The sequence below is a fragment of the Psittacula echo genome, assembly GCF_963264785.1.
Source record: "Psittacula echo genome assembly, chromosome: 1".
Taxonomy (NCBI): Eukaryota; Metazoa; Chordata; class Aves; order Psittaciformes; family Psittacidae; genus Psittacula; species Psittacula echo.
The window spans coordinates 89,819,500-89,843,241 of record NC_137735.1 but is presented as its reverse complement, the minus strand read 5'-3'; the positions used below and the strand labels follow the sequence as shown (position 1 = coordinate 89,843,241).

Genomic DNA, 23,742 nt, shown 5'->3' with positions numbered 1-23,742 from the left:
CAGAGAAAGTAAAAAGTATCATTATAGCCTTCTGCACGCAGGAGAATAAAGTCCCCTGTGAGAAGGAATGTTTGGACCATAAATACTGTCTCTGAGAGCTTAGGTCCTGAGGCCTGCCTTAATGGAGATAGCTTACCATGGTAAAGCACTCAAAGATCAGGAGACTTACTTAAAGATCATGATGTCAAGAAAAAGGAGAGTATATAGGTCTTGTTTGTTGTCTGGCTCATTAATGTTACACTTCCTTGCTTTTCATAGCAGTCATAAGAGCAAAAAGCTTACTCTTTAAAAAAAAGCAGAAGAAAAGCAAGTTTTTTCCCGTTATTGCATAGTTTTAGAATATGTGATACTAATAAATACCCTCAAGTTTTTGGCATGTGTGAGAGGGATGTTTTGATCCCCAAAACCCAACACCATTTAGCATGGCACGTATCAGAGCAGTAGGTACTACAGATATCAAAATGTCAGGCATCATTAAATAACAACAGTGATAGTATGGTTATAGTACCACTCTTTCCCCAACAAGTAATAGGAATCAGGGGATTTTTAACATAGGGAATTACTTTTGCCTTTTAATTCATAGTGCTGCAGAAGCCTACCCAGGACACACCTCAGTGGAATAGGAGCTGTGTCATTTTAGTATGTGGGAATTATGTGACATCAAATGCATACTTCTGTGAGCAGAATCAGCTCAAAACCAGAGTAACTGATGTCTAGCATAATCAAGCGTCTGCTACTGTGGTTTTGGAAGTTCTTGTTCCACATTCAATATTTCTTTCCCTTTTTTAAACTTTGCGTAGGAAACTCCATTTAATGATGTCAGCAACTGATCTGTACTCATCTGGAAGTCTTTTTTAAGTCTGAACGAGCATTTTTAGCACAGTGAGGTGAATCTAAGGTAAAAAATCTTTCCTCCTTGCAAGAAGTTTGTTGATTCAAATATTCCACTAGGATTAAACTTGAACACCGTGCTGATAGGTCCCTTTATTTCAGGCATAATTCAATCTTCCAATCAGTTGTTAAAATAGGGTCTTTCACTGATAGTGTCTTCTGTCTCTGTTTTTCAAGGTGCTGAAAGCACCTTCTCCAACCTACTCCCCAAGAATAAAGCATGCCCCACCTTTAAGCAAGCATGTGGAGCCATGTAGCATCAGGGGGAGGTTAAACAGGCAGGTTTGCCTGGCAGGTACCTCTTGTTAGCCTGCCGGTTGCCTAGCAAGAAATAAGTAACCTGCTGACTTTCCCTGAAAAGGGCTTGGGAAGCCACTCAAAAAACCCAGAGATGTGACAGTAAGAGGTGGTGCAAAGAGAGCCTCTGTTTTTTACAGTGTTTCCTTCAGCTTTTACCTGCTATGTTTTTATACTGGTAGAATCAGCAATGGGCCTGGAGCCCTAGGAAGAAAAGTCCTTTTTCTGATACCCTATCAAATCCCTGAATAAAGACCCCTTGACAGGGAGAGTGAGCCAGTTAGGCCAGTTTTTCAAAAGCATTCTTGTTAAAATCTATGTGAGTTGTGGGTGTTCTTGCTCCTTTGAGAATCCAGGCTCTCTGAACAGCATTCACACTTTCCTCTTAGCAGGTCTCTTATTCTGTGCTCAACTCACGCTCTTTCTCCAGCAATGTAGCCCTCACAGGCCACCTGAGGAAGAGGAGGAAGGGCAAAAGGTTTAGGGTAACCAGCTCAAGAGCAGTTTTCCCTTTCCCAGTCACTAGAAACGGGCAGAGAGAAGCCTTCCATTGCTGGCCTGCCAAAGCTGTAGCTCCTGGTTCAAGACTAGATTGTGGTATGATTAATGAAATGTGTTTAGCAGTCTCATTTGAGCTTTTAATGGTCTGTTATCTGCATTATGGCTTTAGCATACACTTCAGCATGATTGATCGCTTGTTTGGGAGTAGGAAGCAGGGTAGAGGCTTGCTTTGAGGTGTACACACTGAACACAGAGAGAAGTGAAAATAGCTTCTGGAAATGCTGTGTTAATCCTTTGGGATATGTCTCTAGGGGGGGCCAGTACACACACGTGCACCTGAGCTAGTTAACTGCACTAGCAAAATACTGTGTTGGGCTGATCAGTCCTGCTGAGAAGTGGCAAAAATACACAGGGGCAAAAAGCTGCATTAACACAGTTGTGTGGCTTCTGCTACTCAAACGAACCAAGATACCTCTCTGCTAGACACTGTGGTATACCAGTTTCCAACAGCTTTCCTTTTCTGTGTACCTCATCCTTTTCTGAGAGCCATAACATGCTACTGTTCTTCCGTACTGTAGCAGTAGGGTAAGCACAGCTCCCTCCTGAATCAATCAATTTCCCATGTCTCAAGTTTAGTGGGAGGATTGCTGACATGCAGATTGGGATGTTATTTTGCCACTTGTTTTGCCAGCCATGAGCCTGAAGGGAATATGTTGCAGGTGAGAGAACAACCTTCAGGAGTACCTTGCAAGCATCTACAATTTAAATTTAATGACCTTATTTAGTGAAGTACTTAATCATAGGCTGAAGTGTAAAAGCTCATGAATAATCTCATTGACTTCAGCAAGACTGAAAATGATGATGCACTTAGATACAGCATTGACTTAGGGATGATAACGTCTGAGCCTGTCCTGGTAATAGATTCAGGGCCAAGTGTTGCTCTTCACTGGCATCCTTTTTTATCCCCCTCATTGAACAGTGTTTGCCAAATGTGGTCTTTTCCAGGTTCAGAGGAGACGATGTGATATGCTAACTTCCCATTAGGCCTTTGATGCTGAAATTTAAGGTGAAATTTAAAATCACTGAGTTTAGCATTGGAAAAAGATGGAGCAGTCAGCAAAATGTCACAGGTGACCATGATGTACTGCTGCTCCCCACCAGCATGTGTTGTGACAGGTCATGCATGCCTCAGGCTATAGAGCTCAATGATCCCTAGGAAAAAAAATCTGTTGCCCACAACTCATAAATTCTTAATATTAAAATAGTTTTGTCACTAGACTTCATCAAGTTAAAAGTGTTTGTAGCAAGAGAGCAAAGCTAACTGGAAACCTCCAGCTTCCGTAGAAAATGAGTTTTTAATCTGGCCTCTTCTGCCCGGTTTCTGAGCTGTCACATCGTAAACTCTTACTATAATCATTTTGATCAATTTTTTGTGAATCTTAGGAATATGTCACCTCTGTGTCCATCTGAACATGCACCCATCAATTTGCTTGTCACCTGTCTACCTATTTTTATCGCATAAAAGATGTGAGTTTTGTCATCCATTTATTCATCTTCCTAGGAATGTTCATGAATTATTCTGGTCATTTAATGCATTCTAGCTCTGCATTTTGTGGGTATCTGTTCTTGGTAGCAGTAAATCTGTCAGTTTAATTGCTTTCTCTTCATCCTCAAACTTTTTCTCATTAAGTCGATGAGTAATCATCTTATATTATTAAGGATACTAGGGTGGAAAAGTTGTTACTGGTTCTCTTTGAGTTCTTTTATTTAACAAAATGAACTAGCTAAATAACAATCCCTCCCCACTGTTTCCTAAATGGTATTACTTCCTGTTAGGCACATGGGAGCTTCAGCCTGTTTGCTTTTTAATTAAAAGTAAGTTTTCAGCTACCTCTTTCATCATCAGGATTTTCTGTCACCTTGAAATGAAGGCCCTGGCATTGTCTTTTAAATTATTGAGCGCTGGCCAACTGGGGGAGTTCAGTTTAGAATACACATTAATCTTCTTAACTACTCCCATCAAACTGACTGTCCAGACTACTGTGGTTTCATTACCCCTGTTTGCTGCCCCTCCTTTGTTTGTCTACCCACCAAGACATACAAAACATGAATATAATCTTTCTTCATGCTTGCTAATTACTGAATTATATATTCTTTGTGTTCTGACATGTTACAAAACATTTCCCAAGGTTGTGCCTGACATGAGTAAGTTGGTGTAGAGAGCTTTTCCTTTGCCACTTGGTTAGCAGAACTTGGAGTTGAAAGTGGTATTGCTTCAGGAGTTACTTCAGACCTTCTGGGAAAACATTATATATCTGTCTTTTTTTCCTTTCAATTACTCTGATTTGCAAAAGATCAAAAAAATTAATCCTTTAAGCAGAGCTGAAGTAATTTGCAATCTTAACAACTATTTAGACTCTTCTGTTGAAACGAGAAAAAAGGTTAGTGATTTGTGCACCTTACTGTTGTCAGTGTATTGGCAAACTTTGTTGCTTGTGAAATAAGCTGTTAAAAATCCATAGCAGGGTGGAGAACAAGAAAAGCAGTCCCAACGGGTGGAAGAGCAGGGATCTGGGCTCTGCTTCCCGTCTCTGATGTAGATATATTTGAGTACCTTATTGCCTCTGCAGTCCTGGGTCTTGCCTGTGGTTTCCTTTCTCCTTCCCATTGTCTGTCTTGCCTAGTCATTACCAGATGTGTGTTAGTAGCACACCTAGCACTGCAGAGCACTGGATAAGTTCCCCCTGTACAAATAAATTGTCTGTAGAAATAAATATTTTGTGCATTGAGACCTTTTTACACTGGGAATTCACAGTTCCCTTTGATTTATCTCTCATTTAGTCTAGGCGGAATAATTGTGCAAGATTTACTGTGAATACGTGAAGTTGTAGCTGTCTGGTTTCATTGTAGTTGCTCAGATGCTATTGTGTGTACTCCTGAACATTAGCTGTCAGACACTTTAGAGGGCAAATGCTGACTTCTGTGAATTTTACCATTTAGTGCCACACATGATTCTGGTACTTTCTTCTCTCAGAGTTTCTTCCTATAAAAATATCAAATTAGATGTACTCTCACAGCGATCAAGCATCAATTTACACATCCTGCTATGCCATCCTGGTATCATTTCAAAAATAGTGGTTGGATCCTTTTGCATTTGGGGAAGTTGTTAGTTTTAATTTAGCTTGCTCTTCTACAGAACTAAACTTGGGCTGCTATGGATTAGAATTCATGAAGCCCAGTTTCCCAAATGGCAAAGCCTCTCCTACACAGCTGCGTGCTTTATGGAGCGTGCCTTGGCCAGAGGATAGCTTGCCAGCAATCCTGTTCTTGGTCTGACAGCTTTCCTCAGCAACTTGCCCAGAACGGGAAAGTGGGAGGTTGTTAATCAGCAGCAAAGCCAACAGCCGGTGTTTTTATGAGAAAATATATGAAAAATGCTTCATTCTTCTGTAGAATAAATTTAGCCAAGTTCTGACCTGCAACAGGTTGAATTGGCTCCATTTGATATAAAAGGAGTCATACCTGCTTATTGTATCCCTGTATTGACTCTTTCAAGTCAGTGTGTGTAAATGTAGGGTCTTCAGTTCCCTGTTACACTCTCTCACACCACTGAATCCATTTTATCAGGAACCACAGCAGCTGCTATTGCTAACATCCAAGATCACCCTGTTGAGTATGTTTTATTCAGCTGCCCTTCAAAGCCAGCAGTGCTGTGTTTCGAGGGCTTGATAGTGCTGGTGTTCACTGGAGCACCCTTGACAGATAGCATCCAAGGACACAGGTGCCCGTGCAGCAGAACACATCGAATTTTAATCCAGACCCAGATACATGTGATATTGTTTCATTCCTCAAGTATGGTCTAAAGTACAAATCAAAGTTGTTAAATGGAAATAAACCAGAGAAAAGAGCAAATTCCATGGGCAGAGGGACATGGACCAGAGATTCTGTAGTGTCAAATATAGACTGAATTTAATGATCAAAGCTGCTGCAACAGTCATTGAACTAAGTTGTGTACTGAACTAAGTCTGAAGCTATGAGTCAGATAAGTCAGTCTTCAAAAAAGTGACTGACATATTCTTAAAATCTCCATTACCCACAATTAACCTTAAAAACTTTATCACAAGCCTCTATGGTTATCAGCTCCCAAGGAAATTTAACTGTACAGCTTTGGAATTTTTTTTTTTCTGGGACATTGTCTTCCCTTAATTATTGATTAGCCTAACCAAAGCAAGTATATATAAAAGAAGGTTGGGGTTTTTTCTCCCTTTTCCAGTCAGTTATGACCCACTTACCAGTCTCATTCAGGAGTGTATCTCAATCTGTCACCATGGAAATCATTTGGTGTCACAAATGTGAGACTGTAGAATCAGTTAATATGTCAGGCAGGTAGACCCAGACTAATTACAAAGGAGAAAAATTAAATTTAACACACACACACACACACACACACATTTATTGACAGTAAGTAATGAAGGGAAAGGAAATTAAGCAGTAGCTCATGACTGTGGAGTAGCCCAGAAAGAAATACATCAAACTTCTTATGAAAGCTGCTGTACGTATTTTCACCTTTGGATTATACTGTGGAAACATTTTAATATTTGCAGTATCATATACCTTCCAGCTTTCCTCAGACCTCCACTTTATAATCCTTATATAGAATTCAATTAATTTCCATTAGCATTTCCATATGCTTGTTTCCGTTCCCCCCCTTCCCCCTGCATTTGCACATGATAGAGTTGCAGGCATATTTATCGTGTTTATCTCATTCGCAGTGCCTTACTAATAGAGTATATCCAGAAATTATTAGAATTATTAAAAGAAACTGCTTGCTTTGTTACATTGTTCAGCAATGTCCATCCAGCTTCTGCTAAATGTGCACGTGAACATGTGGATAGCTCTTCAAAGCTCACTGAAATTACTGAATGTTAGGCCATTTTTCTCTTGCACATACATTCACATAGACTTTCCACTTAATGATTGTTCATATAGGACATTCGTTACCTGTTCTTGCTATCCTTGAGAACAAAGAACGCACATGCTGTTCCCAAACAGCAGTGTTGGTAAGAAATAATAATAGTAAAAAATCGTAATTTTTTTTTATCTAGTTTTCTTTCTTTTCCCCTTCAGAAAATTATTTATTTTACCTTCCATACAGCAGAGGGAATAATAAAGTTTGACTAGAGGTAGATTTTCCCTCTTAGCTGTCATTTAAAGGGACTCCAACAAGGTTTGGTAGACCTAAAAATCAATTCACAGTATGTTTTTATTTGATGTATCTGTAATGATTTTGTACAAGTTATTTTTTTTTTATACTTTTTGCTACAGTTTGCAATTAAAAGAAAGAAAAAAACCCCAAAGGATTGATTTGCTTCCTGCATATAAGAAGTAGATATCCAGTATGTAAAATGGCAACACCTTTATCTTCTGAAGGAAGATACTAAGGATTTGCATTAATAACCAACTCGGTTCTTCCCCACTGGATTTTCTTCCAGCCAAGATACTAGTCCAAATAACAAGCAATAGCTTGAAGTCTTTCCATCCTAGTCGACAGTGGCTAGAGAATTAAGTGCAAATCCTTGCATTTATCCACCAACGAGATTATTTCACTCAATTCTGCAGCCAGATGAGGGCAGATCAATCTCAGATGTTTGTTTGTCAGAACAGTTTGCTTAATATGACCTCAAAAGGCATTTTCATGGCAGCAAAGAAATTTCTCTCTGCCTGAGCTCAGCCACAACTTCAGATGTTCTTCAGTACAGTCCAAAACACTCTGGGTACATCTGTACATCTGTTCTAGGCTAGCGGTTTCACACAGTTGCTGATGTGGGCAGTAAGAGAGGCAGAGGACCTACTGACCTTAACTGAGCAACTCTATCCACAGTATTGGTTCTCCCTTCTGGCAGTGTAGAAAACAGCCTCAGGAGAAAGAGCTATTTCTGTCCCACTCCCCCCTTGTTGTTCTGAGGAGGCAAAAAATCCTTTGTTGTTCTGCAAATGCTGCTTCTTTGCTTAAATAGCAAGGCTTTCCTTACTTCCCTCTGTTGTTTGCATGAAACAAAAAATTGACAATCCCTTTTCTCTCTCAGAGTCCACTAGCAGACTGCTAATGTTTAGTAAGAGTTCGCTGAAGTGACTCACAACTTTACATTAAGGAGAACTCCTGTGTGTAAACTCAGACCACGGAGGGACACTGCCTTTCTGATCTGGAAGCTGTCCTTGTTCCAGTAATACATTTGTATAACATTGCAATCATCTTGGCTGGGGAGAAGAGTGCGCAGGGAGATAACTTTCAAGGTGCGTCGATTTATCCTAATGCTCTTGCCAGTGAGTCACTGCTGTTTTGATCGTTTTGGGTTTTGAACTGCAGACTCAATAATAGATTGTAAAAAGCAAACAAAGGGAAGCTTTTTCTCTCTCTTGCAGCAATTTAAAAAATAATTTCCATGTTTCATCTACACAAAGATGATTTAATTAAATACTTTAATCCTGACCACAAATGATTTATGTAGTGGTTCAGTCAGAGAAGCCCAGCATTGTCTTGTTGTAGAGCATTTACTTAATCCTGTCGTACCTGCTTGATAATTACTCCCTCATATCTGTCCTTGCATTAGCTACAGAATTAGCTTAAAGGACTTGGAAAAAAAAGAAGAGGGGAAAAATTCTTCAAATTAGTTAATAATTTATGATTGCTGTTGAGTTAGTCCTCATTCAGTCTTTCTGAGGGGTGAACCTTCCCATCTGCCGTGAAATGAAATAACATTAGTACTTCCCAATTTCTAGAGCTGATCAGAATCTGATAATGATATATAGAAGAGCTTTTCTCCACCTCCAAAACAGATAATGATCTCTTTTTAATGCCTTTGTGTCTTAAGTCACATCATACATAAATCTTCCTTTCCATCAGTGCATGCGTACTCACACATTACTCTTCCTGCAGCAGTGATTTTATAAGCTTAAATGGGAAATTGTTTATTTTCCTTTCATGGGAAGGCAGAAGCTGAGTTCCTCTTCATGTGGTGATAACAAATGGAAGGCTGTCCCAGAATTTGATCTGTGCCTTGGAGTTTATTTCCTCATGCAATTAATGGGCTGAGCCTAAGTGACAGAATAAGAGCTTTAAATTCAGTCAGAAGGTTGTATCTTATTCTAGCAGGAAAGAAACTGGCATTTCACATGTTGTAGAGGGGGTGTTGTTCTTTGTTCTTGTTTTGAGTATGTATGTACCATTGAAAATGATCCCTACATTTCTCATGCCAATTTATGGAGCGCAGTTGACAATCCGTATTTTGTGGCATTGAACACAGAGAGAAAATCATACAGATCAGAAATAAAACAATCTTGTGAAAAAGAAGTTCATTTCTGAAAACCCTTAGGGCCTGATAGGAAACAAGTGTAGATCCAAGCTAAAAGCAGCGCTAATGAAGTAGGGAGTTAAGAAATGCCGCAGGGGAACACTGTAATAGAAGGAGGCTGGGACTGGGTGGACTAAAATAAGAGTTAATTAGGGTGCATTTGGAAAAAGAAAAAAAGTCTGTGCTTATATGATTTCACAGGAGTTATTCAGAGCCACCTACATTATCTTTTGTTTGTGAAGAATAAATCCAAGGCAGGTCTGTCTGGGACTACACAGTTGGATTTTATGAGTACAATATTTGTGCACCTCTAGGAAAGAATCCTAGAGGAAGATCAATCTTGACTTTTAAAAGGGCAGAGGTGAGAGCTGAAGTGAGATACAGAAGGGAAACTTTCACAAATCTGTGAGTTTTAGGGTCTGCCCTCAGTGCTAACAAAGGATTTGCCTTTTCTAGAGATTAAGATAGGTTAACTGTAAGTGTCCCATTTACTGGATGCTTTTGGAGACATAAATTGACATTCTGACAATTTTGGTCGGAGTGATTGAAGAAATTATTTCCAGCATCTCTTCATTACTTTTCTGTGAGCTGCATTAACAGATTTTATGGGGACTCATTGTCCCTCTCTCCATACAGTCAGTACAGAGGGCAGTGAAGAGGACTGCCGCTAGTTCCAGATGGCTGTACACTGAGATGAACTAGGTAGGCAGCGACTCTTGCTATGGGGTGATAATTTCTCAAATTAGTGTGCTTGCTTGTATAGCATTTGTGTGATTGAGGTCTGAATTAACTCTCAAAGTGTTAAATCCAATAGAAGCCAAGATTTCATCACTAGATTTAACTGGGTCTTACTGATCTTCCCAATACACAGCCAAAATTGTCATTTACATCCGCCTTTCTTTGACTTACTGCTTTTCTGATCTGCAAATGCATTTTAATTTGTTGCTATTTTTCAGTACTTGAAAGGCAATCCATTTTTAATTTGCCAAAGTATTAAATGTGTTTCTATTGTAATTTGTATTTATTATGGTGCTTAATAGATATGCAGCATGACTGACAAAAAGGTGACATCAGTTTCCAGTACAAGGAGCTATGAGCTGGTAAAGGGCCTGTCTTGTGATCATCTGGTGAGTGAGGGATTCTTTTTATGCTCCACAAGGGAAACAGAAGGTGAAGCCCTTTTTTTTGTTGTTGTTGTAATACCTTTTTTTAGACAAAAGAGGCTTATCATACAGATAATTATTTATTTCACAAGTTTGTTTCCTTTTAAGAGGAAGTGCAGTGTGTCATCTAACATCTGTGGTTGTGAGGGAATGAGTTAGCCAAGTCCATTTTACAGCTTTCAATTTTTATACTGTCTTCCATCTTGTCCCTGGACAGCTGAAGAGGAAAGTAAGTGAAGGGAAATTTTCTCATATTTGACTTGCTGTTCTTAGCCTTTTGATTACCAGATTCATTGAGATGCAAGATAGATTCAAAACTCATAACAACGTTTTACTGCTTCATAAAAGAAACGGTGCTTACACTCCATGCATTAATAGAGATTAAGAGCATTAACTGATACCATAACTTCCTGCCCTTTGCATGCTTTCCTGCAGTGGTTGCACAGCTGGTTCACTGCATTTTGATGTCCTCAGAATTCTTAATACTTTCATGCCTCTCATTTTATTGTGAAAGTATGGTTTATCTTGTCTAGACATTTCCAGTATTTGAGCTGATTGTTTTGATTCTCCGGTGTTTTTGAAGGAAAGCTTGCATGCTAAACCTTATTATAAAATCGCTTTAAAAAGCAAGGGACTTAAATTAGGCTCTGATTAACAAAGAGACACTGTTTAAATTTAAATCCAGTTGGAGTTTATACACGTAACTAACAAAGTGGTTCATAAAAGTTTTTCAAGCTGCTGCTTTTAACCACAGCACACAGGCAACTTAAGATCTGCTGCCATGCCTGCCTGCAGATGCTGTCATTTGGTCAAGCCAGACAACTGCTGGCTATTTTCAGCCTAAATCCATTTTGCACCTAACCTTTTAGAAGATCCAAACAAGTTGACCTCATTACAGGGAAAAGAGTATGAAGGAGAGTTTGTGGGGTGCTAGTGCTACATTTTACATACTACTGTAGAGGAAGGAGCACATGGCCAGAAAAGGGAGGGCCTGTTCTTCTTCAGCCTGTAAGGGTTTGAACCAACTTCTGTCGCTTAAAAATGTATCTATCTATCTGTGACATGTGGCTGCAGGCTACTTCTTGGTAAGGCCATGCTGCTGTGCATTAGGAATGCAAAATTAATGAGGCTAGAAAGAGAGGAAGAATAAGCAGGGATGATTATAACCCAGTCATTCACTGCAGAGGATAATTCTGTAAGAGGGAAAGTTCTGGATTTTTTTTGAGAAACCACTTTTACTTTTTGCATTCTCCTCTAGTTCTTTCCAAAGAGAGCAAGGTTTGGAGTGCTTTTCCCACCAACATTGTTTCAGAATTTGTTTTAGCCTCTACTAGGTGGATTTGGGAATAGGCAGGTTATTTTGGGGTGCTTTTTGAATTCCCATACAGATGTGCATTTCCTTCTTTCCAGTTTGGCTTTTCCATGCATTTATTCCTGTGGCTTAAAGGAACTCTGAGTTCTTCTTTTCCTCTCAATTGGTGCAACCACTTGTAGCTATTGAGTATCAGTAAGTAGACTTCCAAGGCTTCTCTGGTGATGTTTGCTACTCAGGCTTAAAGAGAACACAGTTGAATACATATATGGATCTCCTCTGTGTGTTGTAAGCCAAAGCAGAATATTTCCTTAAAACTAGATGCCAGAAAATTTAATAGCTCATAGACTTCTAATCTTCTCTCTTCCTATATCAGAAAAGAGCAGTCAACGCAAAAGGTGAATCCTAGGCTAACAGAGCATATCTCAAAGCACCTCTGTGAGAAGTTTGAGCAATGCTTTTTCACAGATGCAGATGACATGTGAGGTGTGCTGCAGCCTAACCAGCTGAAAAGCCCATCAGATTACAGGAAAAGAACCAAAGAGACTTCTAAATAATAGGACCGGTAGACTTTTGCACTCTTTTTGCTTCCTACCCATATAATGTCAACGTTATCCAGCGAGCAAACTGCCAGTAATGAAGTCTGGGTCTCTCCCCATCTGTCTCACTAAATGCCACTTGGAACAAGCGCCTTTTCATTTGACAATAAAATCAATGAATGAAATATTAGAGGCTTGAATGATATGATGTGCAGAATACATTATGGGAGTTGTTGTGTTTCACTGGACAGCAAGTCTTGCCCTTTCTTCCCGTTATCATCAACATATCTACTTAATGAAACTGGCACCTTCTGCTAGTCTCTCACCTCTTTGTTTTTAGACTTTAACTCTTTTGTAACACTTTAGAATCTCTCTGGCTCTAGGCTGTGTAATAAAATTCTGCACTCTCTGAGTACTCATGAGTTCACATTTTGTCTCAATTAAAGCCAGACCTGCACTAACTAAATAATTAAACCACAGAAAGGGAGAAGAAGCTTAAGCTGATTTTCCTAACACTTATTTTTATCCCTTTACTCAGCTGAGGCAGCCTTCTTCCTCTGTTCTGAGATATTTCAGAACAACAGGAATCACTCTGTGCTAAGCCAATAAACAGGGGGAAAAGGGAAATGTCAGTGCTGAGGTTCCTAAAACCTCTGGAATGCTCCACAAAGATTGATCTGCAAAAGACTGAAGGATGAGTTTTTTAACTTCTTTTTCTAAGCCTTATTGGATTCTTCATCAGGAATATTAACCACTTCATTGTCATGGTAGCCAAACATGTCATACGTGTAGTAAGCAGCTGTAAACTCAGAAAGTAAACAGTAACTAATACTTACTAGCAGTCCATGAGAAATACCGTACTATTCAACCTTGCAGCTCAAGGTATTGTGTGAGTGGCAGCTTCATAATTTTATCTCTGTGCCAATCTTGACTCTGTAGTATTGGACAGGGTTATTACATGCTGGCAAAAGTGAGTCAGTACTATATGTGATTTCAAGTTGAGTTTACGAGTAGACACATTTTCAGCAAGAGAACATCTCAAGCACTTTGCCCTGTAAATCCAAATGTCTCCAGGGTACAGGTTAAAAGACAGAGAAGGACGTAGAGAAAGATCAGCTCTGCTCAAATTTAAGAGCAATTCTCTGCATGTTTTTTGAGTATTTGCAGTGGTCTGTCTCTTGCTGACAAAACAGCTTGCAACAGTGTGTCAGGGTAATTTTCCATTCTGTTCTCCAGGTTGTTCTTTTCTTCTTATTTGCACATCCACTATTCAGCCTGACTGCAGGATCATGCTCAGCTTAGGGAGGCTGAACCTCAACAGAGCGGTGACCCATCTGAGATTGCACAGCTGGTCAACATTAGAATGAGGAACAAATTCCAAGGCTCTTGAGCTCATCACTAAAGAATGAGGCTTCTGGTACAGCCACTGTTTTGTTGTATCAGGGGGAAGCATCTTTTATGCTGTAGGCTGAAGATGCAAAACAGCAGGTTGTTGTTTGGTATCAGAGCTCTTATCATATTTCCTGAGATAGGACTAATTGTACTTAACCGTTAGATCTGAAATCATGTTTGCCGTGTTATCTTACCATCTGATACTCCTAATGCAGAAATAATTCTTAGCTGTAGTGTTTATGATCTCTAACCTGTCGTGAAGCACATAATTAAAATGATAGGTGAGCTGTTTACATAAACCAATTTTCAGTATAGTAAATGCCATTAACAGCACTGGCAAGAAGTGATGGGCAGGTAGCAGCATCTTACTGCAATCTGTGTCTACCGAAGAGAATTTTTATCTCCTCCTGAATTTTAATCTAGAGAAATCTGCATAGGCTGGTAAAGCCACGTAGCCAAAGGCAAGTGCAGAGCTTTTTTTTTTTTTTAACAGAAGTAAACCAAATAATGTGGAAAAATAATGTCAACATAGTTGGATTTTAATACCATGTACAATAACTTGGCAACCTTTTTCACATGGAGTGGGTGATTACAGCCCTTTTCTACTAAATATATGGCCCTGGATTTTTTCTGGTTTGGTTTGGAATTTTTACTTGTCACCAAAAAACCGATCCTTTTCATTTTGTTCATCTTGAGGTTTTTTTCTGCCTCTGCTTCCACAGGGGGACTTCTCTGATGCTCAGAGAAACTGCTTATGATACGTATCTACTGATTTCTTGCTTACAAACAATCCTGGTGTGTCCGTCAATTTAGGAGATGTGTTCCTTTTATATAAAATGGAAGGGATTTTTGTATCTTGCTGTTTATATATGATAACTGCCAAAAAGGATATAAAGTCGAAAGCTGTGCAGTTTCCGTGAACAGTCTCCAGAATATAGAATCATAGAATCAGCTAGGTTGGAAAAGACCTTAAAGATCATGAAGTCCAACCGTTACCCCAGGACTTCCAATGCCACGACTAAACTGCGTCACTAAGGGCCTCATCACACAGATTTTGAACACTTCCAGGACAGTGATTCCACCACTGCCCTGGGAAGCCTGTTCACCCTTTTGGGGAAGAAATGTTTTGTAATACCCAGCCTAAACCTCCTCTGGCACAGCTTGAAGCTGTTACCTCTTGTACTGTTACTTGGGAGAAGAGATCAGCCACCTCCTCGCTATTAGAAAGCTCTTACCTACCCTCTGTCTCTAATCCATTGCTAATAAGCAGCAGTTTACTATTCTAACCACCTCAAACACCAATTACTGAAACCTGATGGAGTGTAGTGAAGAAGCGGTGTTATCCTCACTTTGCAGATCGAAAGTGAGGTGCAAACAGCCAGCTGCTAACCTCTGTTACCCTGGTGTGAATCTGAGTTAAGTTTGTTTGTTAACAGAGGCAGTTTAAGGTTTACATTGCTACAGCTGAAATGAGCAGCTGCCTGAATGCCAAGTGGAAAATAAAGAGTCATAACCCAGAATCCCAAAGGATGTACCCAAAGTAAATCTATGGCAGCGCAGAACATAGCATTTAGGGACGTGGTGAGAAAAATTCAGCCATCAGTGGACCCGGTAAGCTGACAGCTGCTCAAAAGACTAGCTGAGTGGGAATTTCTACATGATTACTGGCAGTGACAGTTCAGGCCCTAAGCTACTAAAAAGGACAGTATCTGTCAGTATCTAAAAGCAGTGCTCTGGGTCTCACAAGTCCTGGCACCCGTTCATAGATCACCACTCGCCTCCCCAGTGACCTTGGAAATGTCAAATGTCACTCCATCACCACATGCCTCAGTTTCTTCTGATGTAAGGAGGGCTCTCTTTTCCTTTGTAATGTGCTACTAGGCATTGCACGAGAGTTAGATTATTGATTGCACATTGCAGCCTGCTGCTCAGCTCCCCGTTACTGAGACGCATTTCACAGATGGGGTTTGTGCCCACAAAAATGTGCATATCAGGACCTTATCCCCTTTATAATATTGACATGGTTATGACAGGCAGAGTTGTCACAGTGCACAGACAGTTACTTTCATGCTTTTCAGATGCTCCTCCAAGACAAGTTTTATTGCATGGTCTTCGGCAGCAAAAAAGGAAGCACTTTTAGTTCAGTGATCATGTATTCCTGCATGGCACAAATTCAGGCCATGGTTTCAATAGCTTGTATATTCTTGAAATCTGGCACAGTCATTTAAAAATATCTTTTCTCTCAGATCAATGCCTGACTATTAAAGGTAATGGATTTGAATTGACTTTGCTCCCAAGGATGTTTTGCTGCTTTCAGAGAAGGAAGTTTTCGATTTTCTAGGTGTGGGGATTTATATTGAATAAATTAAAAATTAAAAAGGAGGCCATGATGAGGAAGAAGCAGTGTCAGGGCACACAGTCGTTAAGCTGCCATCAGTGTGAATAAAAAATTGAGGTGTGTAGTCAGCAGTGAGTACATCTTGCTGACCTCCTGCAGCCTGGTGAGGAAAGAATACTTGCCACCTGAGCAGGGAGGGGGTTTGTGTCAAGTCTCCTAACTGAACTGCTGACAGTTAGATGTCAGTTCTACTGCTGGGACATTTTGTGCTATTAACAGTGACATAAAAACCGAGGTCAGGAAGGACAAGTGAAGCTGGGATGGGCATCTCTTGCAGTCTAGCTTACAATTTCACATTGGTCAGGCTCATTCTTCCCCAGATTCGATGTAGAGCACTTTTCCTGGCAACGAGTGGGGCATATCCTTACCTGCCAGATAGAAAGCAAACAAAAACTTCCGTGCATGTCCAAATCACAACACCTTCAAATTCCTTCGAAGTTGCTGGCAGCACAGGAGCCCAGCTGTCATGGGCCCATGAAGATTTGCTGTTGTCACAGAAAATCTCAAAAAGTGTTGTTACAAAGCAAAAGTTTTTTTTCTGCGCTTACTCTCTTGTGTTCAGCTACTGAGAACCCATTTCCCTGGAATTCTGCAGATGAAAGGGCCGCAAACATGAATGGCAGGTTTGCTAACTTTGCTGTGGTTTGCTGGACTCCTCACTGTCCTCTTCATTTTTCTAAAAAGCATCTTGGAGAAGAGGAGAGGATGCGTGGAAACCCAATATATTCTCTTCTTTTGATTGATTTCATTCTTTCATCTTTCCTTCTGAAGATCAATCAGAGATTTAGCTCTTTACCCCAACCTTTCTCAATACAATTCTGTATACATCATCCTCTTGATCACCTTTTGTGTATGATTGTGCCTTTTGAATCCTCCCTCCTACCACATAGAAAACACTTGTCAAGTTTCTTTCTGTACAGACTCTTGCAGAGTTATTCTTCTCTGACTCAAGTTGCTGTAACTTCTTTTGCCCTGACCCCATCACCGCCTCTGAGTACATTCAGAAGTCAGCTGATACCACTGCTTTAATCCTTGTTCCAGCATTGCCAGCACCTTCCTCTGTTGCTTTCACTAGCAACTTTCTCCTTTAATGAGTCAACCTGGCCCATCTTGTCTTTCCCTGCCCTTGGTGTACTCTGTCTACCTCTTCTTCACTTCTTTACCCTTCTTTCTTATCAGGTATTCCATGTTTGTCTGCTTTCTTCCTCTCCTGGCACCTGGGTGCTGTCCAGTGTGATGCTCCCACAGAGCAAACTATCCACTCTTCTTCTGAGGCAGTCCTGCTGTTCCTTCAGTGAGTTATTCCTTGCCTCCTTCTCATCCAAGTTGCTCCTTAAGAACTGTCCATGCAGTTTCTGTCTATGAGCAATTAGTCCACTAAGAAGGACCAATGGCTGTTGGGAAACAGCAATGTACTTAATGCAAATGAGATATCAAATAAAGAAGTTAAACTGGTGTGGTAGGTATTTTTCCCTGAAACTTGACTTTTTCACATTTAAAAGAGAAGTTCTTCACAGGAGAGATTGGCTTTTCCTATATCTGCCTAAACATGCACACACACAACTATGCATTTATGCATGTAATATATGTGTGTGTATGTATACGCATGTGCATCTGCGCATACACCTATAATGCGTACATCTATTACATGCATGCACATTGTGAAATAAATGCACAGTAGAGGTTAAAGTATTCTATCTTGTTGAACACAGCATATCCTGTACTATACTGGCATAAGAGAAAATGTCATGCCGTGTTTCTGAGGACAGGCAAGCTTGTGTTACACACAAGATTTCATGTGTGTATTTTACACTGGATTCATGGTAAAATTTCTAAAAGCTTCATAGAGAAAAGTGTTGAGAGGTTTTGTGCTTAAAATTATTTTTCAGAGGTAACTCAGGGCATTTGTTGCATGAGAAGACAGAGTCTTCTGTAATGATGAGAGGGGACATGGCAATGGAAGAGAGAGAATTGAGTTTGGGAGCAGGAGGAAACATGAATTGATATAGACAGTGCAAGAATTGCACAGGGCATCAATACTGAGGATGAAAAGCTTGAACTTGACAGTGATCTGAAGAGATAGATGTATGAGAGATGTGGCAGGAGAAGTGAAAGATTTTAGAAGCTGCATATTTTGTATGAACTGGTGCAAGATCAGGGACTAGAAAGCCATAGAGAAAGGGTCAGTCACTCAAGGCAAGACTTAACATGAAGTGCAATACATTCAGCTGGTATCAGTCAGCACAAGTACATTGATTTCATTGAAGTCATGCAGATTTAAACCAGCTAAGGATGTGGCCTCACACATTTTAGAAAAGGTGTCTTATGCAGATGTTTAGAGGATAAAGAAAGATAAATCAGAAGGAAGGAAGAGGGAAGGGACATTAATAAAAGATTTTAACTGAGTTGTGCAGAAAATAACCCAGCTTCATTGTATTATTAGAGAGTCAGCTAGTCCTGTGTTCATCAGATGTGGTACTGGCCAATTTAGAAATGTTCCAGCATTCAGAATACGTACTTTTCCCCTCCTCCCTCCTGTCACCTTTTTATTCTCTATTTCTCTGTCCCATTTTGGGAGCAGAACTCTGCAGCTCTCCTGATTCCTACCGAGCTTGAATCTTAAATTCTTATTGAGTCCTTCTCCTGTTTTTTCAGCTTACACTGCAGACATGGATTACTCTGGAAGTACTTGACTGTGGCTCCAGCATTCATATATGTATTAAATTCCTAATGATATAAACCACAGTTGTTAAAATAGTTAGAAGTAGCAAGACAGAGTTACTCTCTGTCTTCCTTTAATAACATCCACAGTGTAGAAATTGCTTGCTTGTGTTTTTAAAGGCTGAAAATTATTTGCACTTGCTTTTCACATTGGAGGCCTCTACCAAATACAACTAAACCTTGTGAATGTAACAACCAGGAGAGATGTGCTAAAGGGGATCTCTCCTGTGGTATCAGCTCACCCTTTGGCTATGGGTGATGACGAGGTCCCACCGCACCCCTCTAACATGTCTTTTTGTCTTCTTTTTCTGGAAACAGCCTGATGCCCTGAGGACCACAGAAAGTGCAGCTTACCTGAAGTGTTTGCTGTGGGCCCACTGCTCTTTATGTGATTGCAATAGAGTCATGTGAAAGAGCTGAAGTTATGCTGCTTTGTACCAAAGACTCTAAAGAGATATAATTCTCTAAAACTCGGGAAAAAATCAGGGCAGAATAGGAAAGTATTGTTCACAGGCATGAAGATTGTACTGGGCACCAAAGGAAACCAGTGGATACGAGCTGCAACATAAGCTGATACTTCTTCAGATGTGTTACGTGCCATAAGTGACTGGAAGCCTGAGGACCACTGTTAGGAAGTACCACAACAGAGCTTTGCTGTTGTGCTCCATACTGCACAGCTGCTACTCCTTGCTGCTGGAGACACAATAGTGTGTGGATGGAGCTTCAGGCTGGCCACATGCAGGTGCTGTTATGCTTTCAGTAGAAGCTAGCACACAGTTATTACCTCAGAGGACTTATATTTGCAGTATGTGAGAGAGTCAAAATGAAAGAGGGGTAAAAAACTATTGTTATCCCTGTTTTTATTAAGGGAGAATTGAGCAAGAGGTTGTTGTGTGCCCTGTCCAGTGTCACTCAAGAAATCAGTACCAGAGGTAGGAGCTGAAGGTACGGAGTCCCCAACAATGCCTGAATTAGAGGATCATGCTTTCCCCTCCGTTAGCCACCAGAAATCTATGAAGTGAAGACAGACTCGAAGACATGGAGTTGTCAGGCTCAGAAGTATCTGTTTTTCCATGGTAACATCTTCCCAGCAACAGCTAAGCTTTTGCAAGGAGAGAAGCAGTTCTCATCATGCGAGAGCTGTCAGGAAGCTGTGCTGTGCAAAATGCTATGGCTGTGCAGCTGCCTTCTGGAGAAGTCTCACCCACAGCCAGGCAGCATACAGCCCCGTTCCTGACAATCCAGCTGTAATTCTGCCTGCCTGCCTGATAATTTTTCACCATGGTCATGCCAGAATCATAGCCTTGTTTTCTGTTGTCTGGCTGTTAGTGGTGATGTATGAATAAGTAGGAAAGACAGCTTCATTTTCATAAGCTAACTTGTGCCTGGAGGAACACAGAGTGCGAGGGGTGCACTTAATCATAACTGCAGGGCCGGAGAAGCGAACAATGACAGAGCTTTTGCTGTTAGAGATGGTATTTTATTATACTAACTCTTAGGAAGGAAGACGCAGGCAGCTCAGAATGCTGAATGATTCACATTCATTATGGTAGCCACCGTGTTCTCGTCTGCTGGAGGAGAAACTCACATAACTCTTTTGCGCTCACCTCCTACAAAAGGCCATTGTGGGAAGGGACTCTAGTCTTTCTCCTCACAAAATCTGAATTCAGACTGTGGTATGACCAGAGGTGAAATGAAGCTAGTAAAAGTTTCTGCAGAGCTGCAGACACTTTGCAGGAAAGGCATGGAGAGTAGCAGAGGGGCAGGCTGAGGTTGATGGATGGTCAGAGAACTGAGGGCAGGGGGAGCATTCACCATGCCTGCTCAACACAAAACCTGCATTGCTTTGGCCAGTGCCTCATTTCTGTAATTCCGTAATGTATTTGGAAAAGTAAATAACTAAAAAAAAAAAATAACTGTTAATGCTCAGATACACTGGACAGATATTCTCATAAAGAATTCTGATGAAAGCTTTGAGTGAAACATATTTAGCTGTTCAAAATTGGAAGGGCAAAACTTAAGAGATTATTTTGTTTGAACTTTTAGATACATAGAATAGTGTAGTATACATGGCATCTCTTATGCAGCTGTATTATGTGCCACACTGATATTAAATATATAATATATATATTTTATATATATATAAAACTGAGGAGGTTTATACGTTTATATGTGGTTATTTTGGTATAGTCAGATTAAAATATTTTGGATTTTTTTTCCACAGAATATTTCTGAATTTGAATTGAGGCTTGGAGCAACCTGTTCTAGTGGAAGGTGTCCCTGCCCATGGCAGAGGGTTGGAACTAAATGACCTTTTAAGGTCCCTTCCAACCCAAACCATTCTATGATTTATTATTCTCTGATGATTTCTTTTTTCTGTATTGATTAAGAATGAAAACGTATTTTGGAACCATTAATATTTACTATGCAACTGCAGTTCTGATTTCCTGATCACTTCTGCCCTAAGTCAAGATCATAGAGACAATGTAAAGGGAAATAAAAATATGTTCTTTGGCAGAGACAGCAATACTATTCCAGCCTAGAGAAAGCAGAGATATAACTAGAGAAGATACAAAATACATCTTCATCTCTTTCTGCACGGTGACTTGGGAGACTTGCCATCACATCTGCCTGGTAGGGTTTCAGACACCAGCAGGAGTTACAAACAGCCTGGCAAGTTGCATAATGCTCTACCCTAAGACAGTACGTGAACATGTGCACATTCCTAGGCCATTCAAAAGCAGTGTTAGCTAATACATTGTACTTTGTATTTGTGACAAGCTAAAAGGGCATCTACAGGCAGTTACACCAGCTCAGTTAATATACAGTAAGTCACATTATATCTGATCCATGTATCTAAGCTCTAAAGCTTATGTGATGGTAATTTCTGCCATCATCCATGTCCCATATCAAACCTCAAAGGATACTGGTGAGAGCAGGATTTGTTCAGACGTCTTCAAAAACAAAGGGAAAAAGGGGAAGGAAATGGTGCAACTACAATAAATATGTGCGAACATAATTTCCTGAGACTTTTCAGTTTACCTTGGCATGAAAAATAATAGCTGAGAAATAAGTATTTCAGGGATACATTGTCAGAACTGAGATTTTTGACTGGTAGGTGGGAAAGAAAAGCCATTAACAACCAGCAAGGTTTGTGCATTTTTTATTATTCGTCAGCTGGAAGGCTGAACTTTGCGGCTTGTTGGGAAATGCATGGGGCTAAGATAATGAAAGCAGATTGATGCTCCATGGTAAGGAAGTTCAATATCTGCTTCTTGCAAATGGAATTCTAACATTTCTTTTGATGTTAGCAGTACTATCCCAAGAAGGATCTGTGGACTGCCGAGTTGTGAAATGCGCTGTTAGAATACGGGCAGGGTTACTCCCTCCGCACCAGCTGTGCCAATCCCTTCTAGCCCAGCTGCACCTGCATTTTTTATTGGGCTTTTTTTTTTCTCATCCTTTACTAGCCATAGTAGTTTCTTACTTTGATTTACTCTACCTCAACTGTAAGTGATGTTGATAAAGAACAGGCAGTCTTCCAGCATGGAACCAACAGGTACTGGTTAAAATTGTGCCCTTCAGCTGTTTTTGGCTAAGGCTTGTTTCAGCCAGTTGAGATCCCTTTCATATCTCCTCACAATATATAGCTTGTGGCACCTCATGCACTGTTTAGTGTGTTCTGTGTGTCTCACAGGTTAAGAAATCCTACAGTTTATTTGTATGAACAAATCATCAGTTGCTTAGGATGCATCTGCCTCTAACTTGCCATTTCCTTCATTCTCTCGTGCTTTGCCCTCTGTTAATATTACTAGTTTTTAGTAGTACCAATGAGGTGATAAATGTGTGGTTGTCTTTTATATGATCCATTCTGCTCTCCCTCTGATTTTCCACCTTCTTGAAAAGTGAGTTATGGGGTATAATGTAAAATTTTAAATATATGTATTACATGTAATCTATAATGGAAAAGGAGAGATATCATCAGAAAATTAGGTCTGGCGAGCACTGGCATGCTGTGATTAGGATAGAGTAGGATGATCCTGAACAGTGGTGTGGAATGGACTTGGTAATTTCTCAAGGTTATTTCTAGATTGATTTCCATTCACTCCTTGAATGCTTTTGTAATGTTCTAATTTATTTGTTATATGCATCAGCCACTCATTGCTGCTCACACTCATTGAAACAGCATTTGAGGCACATGTGGGGGTTACTGACAGAATTAGAGATACCACAGGAGAGTGTTGCAATCACCTGACCTATCCTAATGTCTTCCAAGCTGATAATAAAGTATGAATTAATCACTTTTGTCTTAATGTCCTGCTTCCCAGCCTAATCTTGACTTGGGCCATACTGAAATTTTAGTTATAAAGCTGTGGTCCTACATAAACAACATATAATGATCATTTAATGCTTTCAGTGCACTGCTGTGACCATACATCCAGTTTTATGAGCGTAGCTGGGATTTGAAAATGTGCCTTCAGAGCAGGATGCTTAATTGCTTTCTCAAAAGGTTGCAAAATAATCTCCAATCCCAGTCTTAGTGCCCTCAGTGAGCTGGTCGCTCTGTCAAAACACCATTTCCTTTTCTTTCTTTGACTAGATCCAAAAGCAGTTTTCTTCTTCCCTCCATCTTCTGTCACCAGAGCTTTATTTCAATCACTTCTCTTATTTACATTTTATACAGCACATTTGAGGATAGATAATTAAGTCCTTATCTATACAAACATTCATTTTTCAGTTGATTTTTAAGCAGTGCAAACCTTCTAGACACATTTGATTTAAAGCACATTTTGCTCCAGCTGAAGCCAGCTGCTAATCAATGTAAGCTAAACCAAAATAAGACCATCCAGAACTGAAATCATAATATCTATGCAGCATTCCACACAGGCTTACCTAAATGACTTTTGAATTACGCTCTTAAATCAAAACAGTGCAACTTTCTTATGTAGGTAAACTCTTAGAATCCAATAATTTTCTAAGCAAAAGGGATTTCCTTTGTGACTGATAAAAAAAAAATCCCCAAAACTACTGGGGGGGAACATGGGAAGAATAATTTGCCATACTGAGCCTTGTTCTTCAATTGTATTACCTTCATCAGAGTATGAACAGATCTTCATATTAAATGATCATTTTACCAACACTTACTTCTCACTAGGAGGATTCTTCATCATTGTAT

General features: G+C 40.0%; 1 protein-coding gene across 1 annotated transcript in view; it reads left to right on the top strand.

The window, feature by feature from the left end:
- Window positions 1-23,742, top strand: part of LARGE1 (LARGE xylosyl- and glucuronyltransferase 1) — a gene marked incomplete at its 3' end in the record, with an annotated part of 273,098 nt that overhangs the window by 186,491 nt on the left and 62,865 nt on the right. The window lies entirely within an intron of this gene.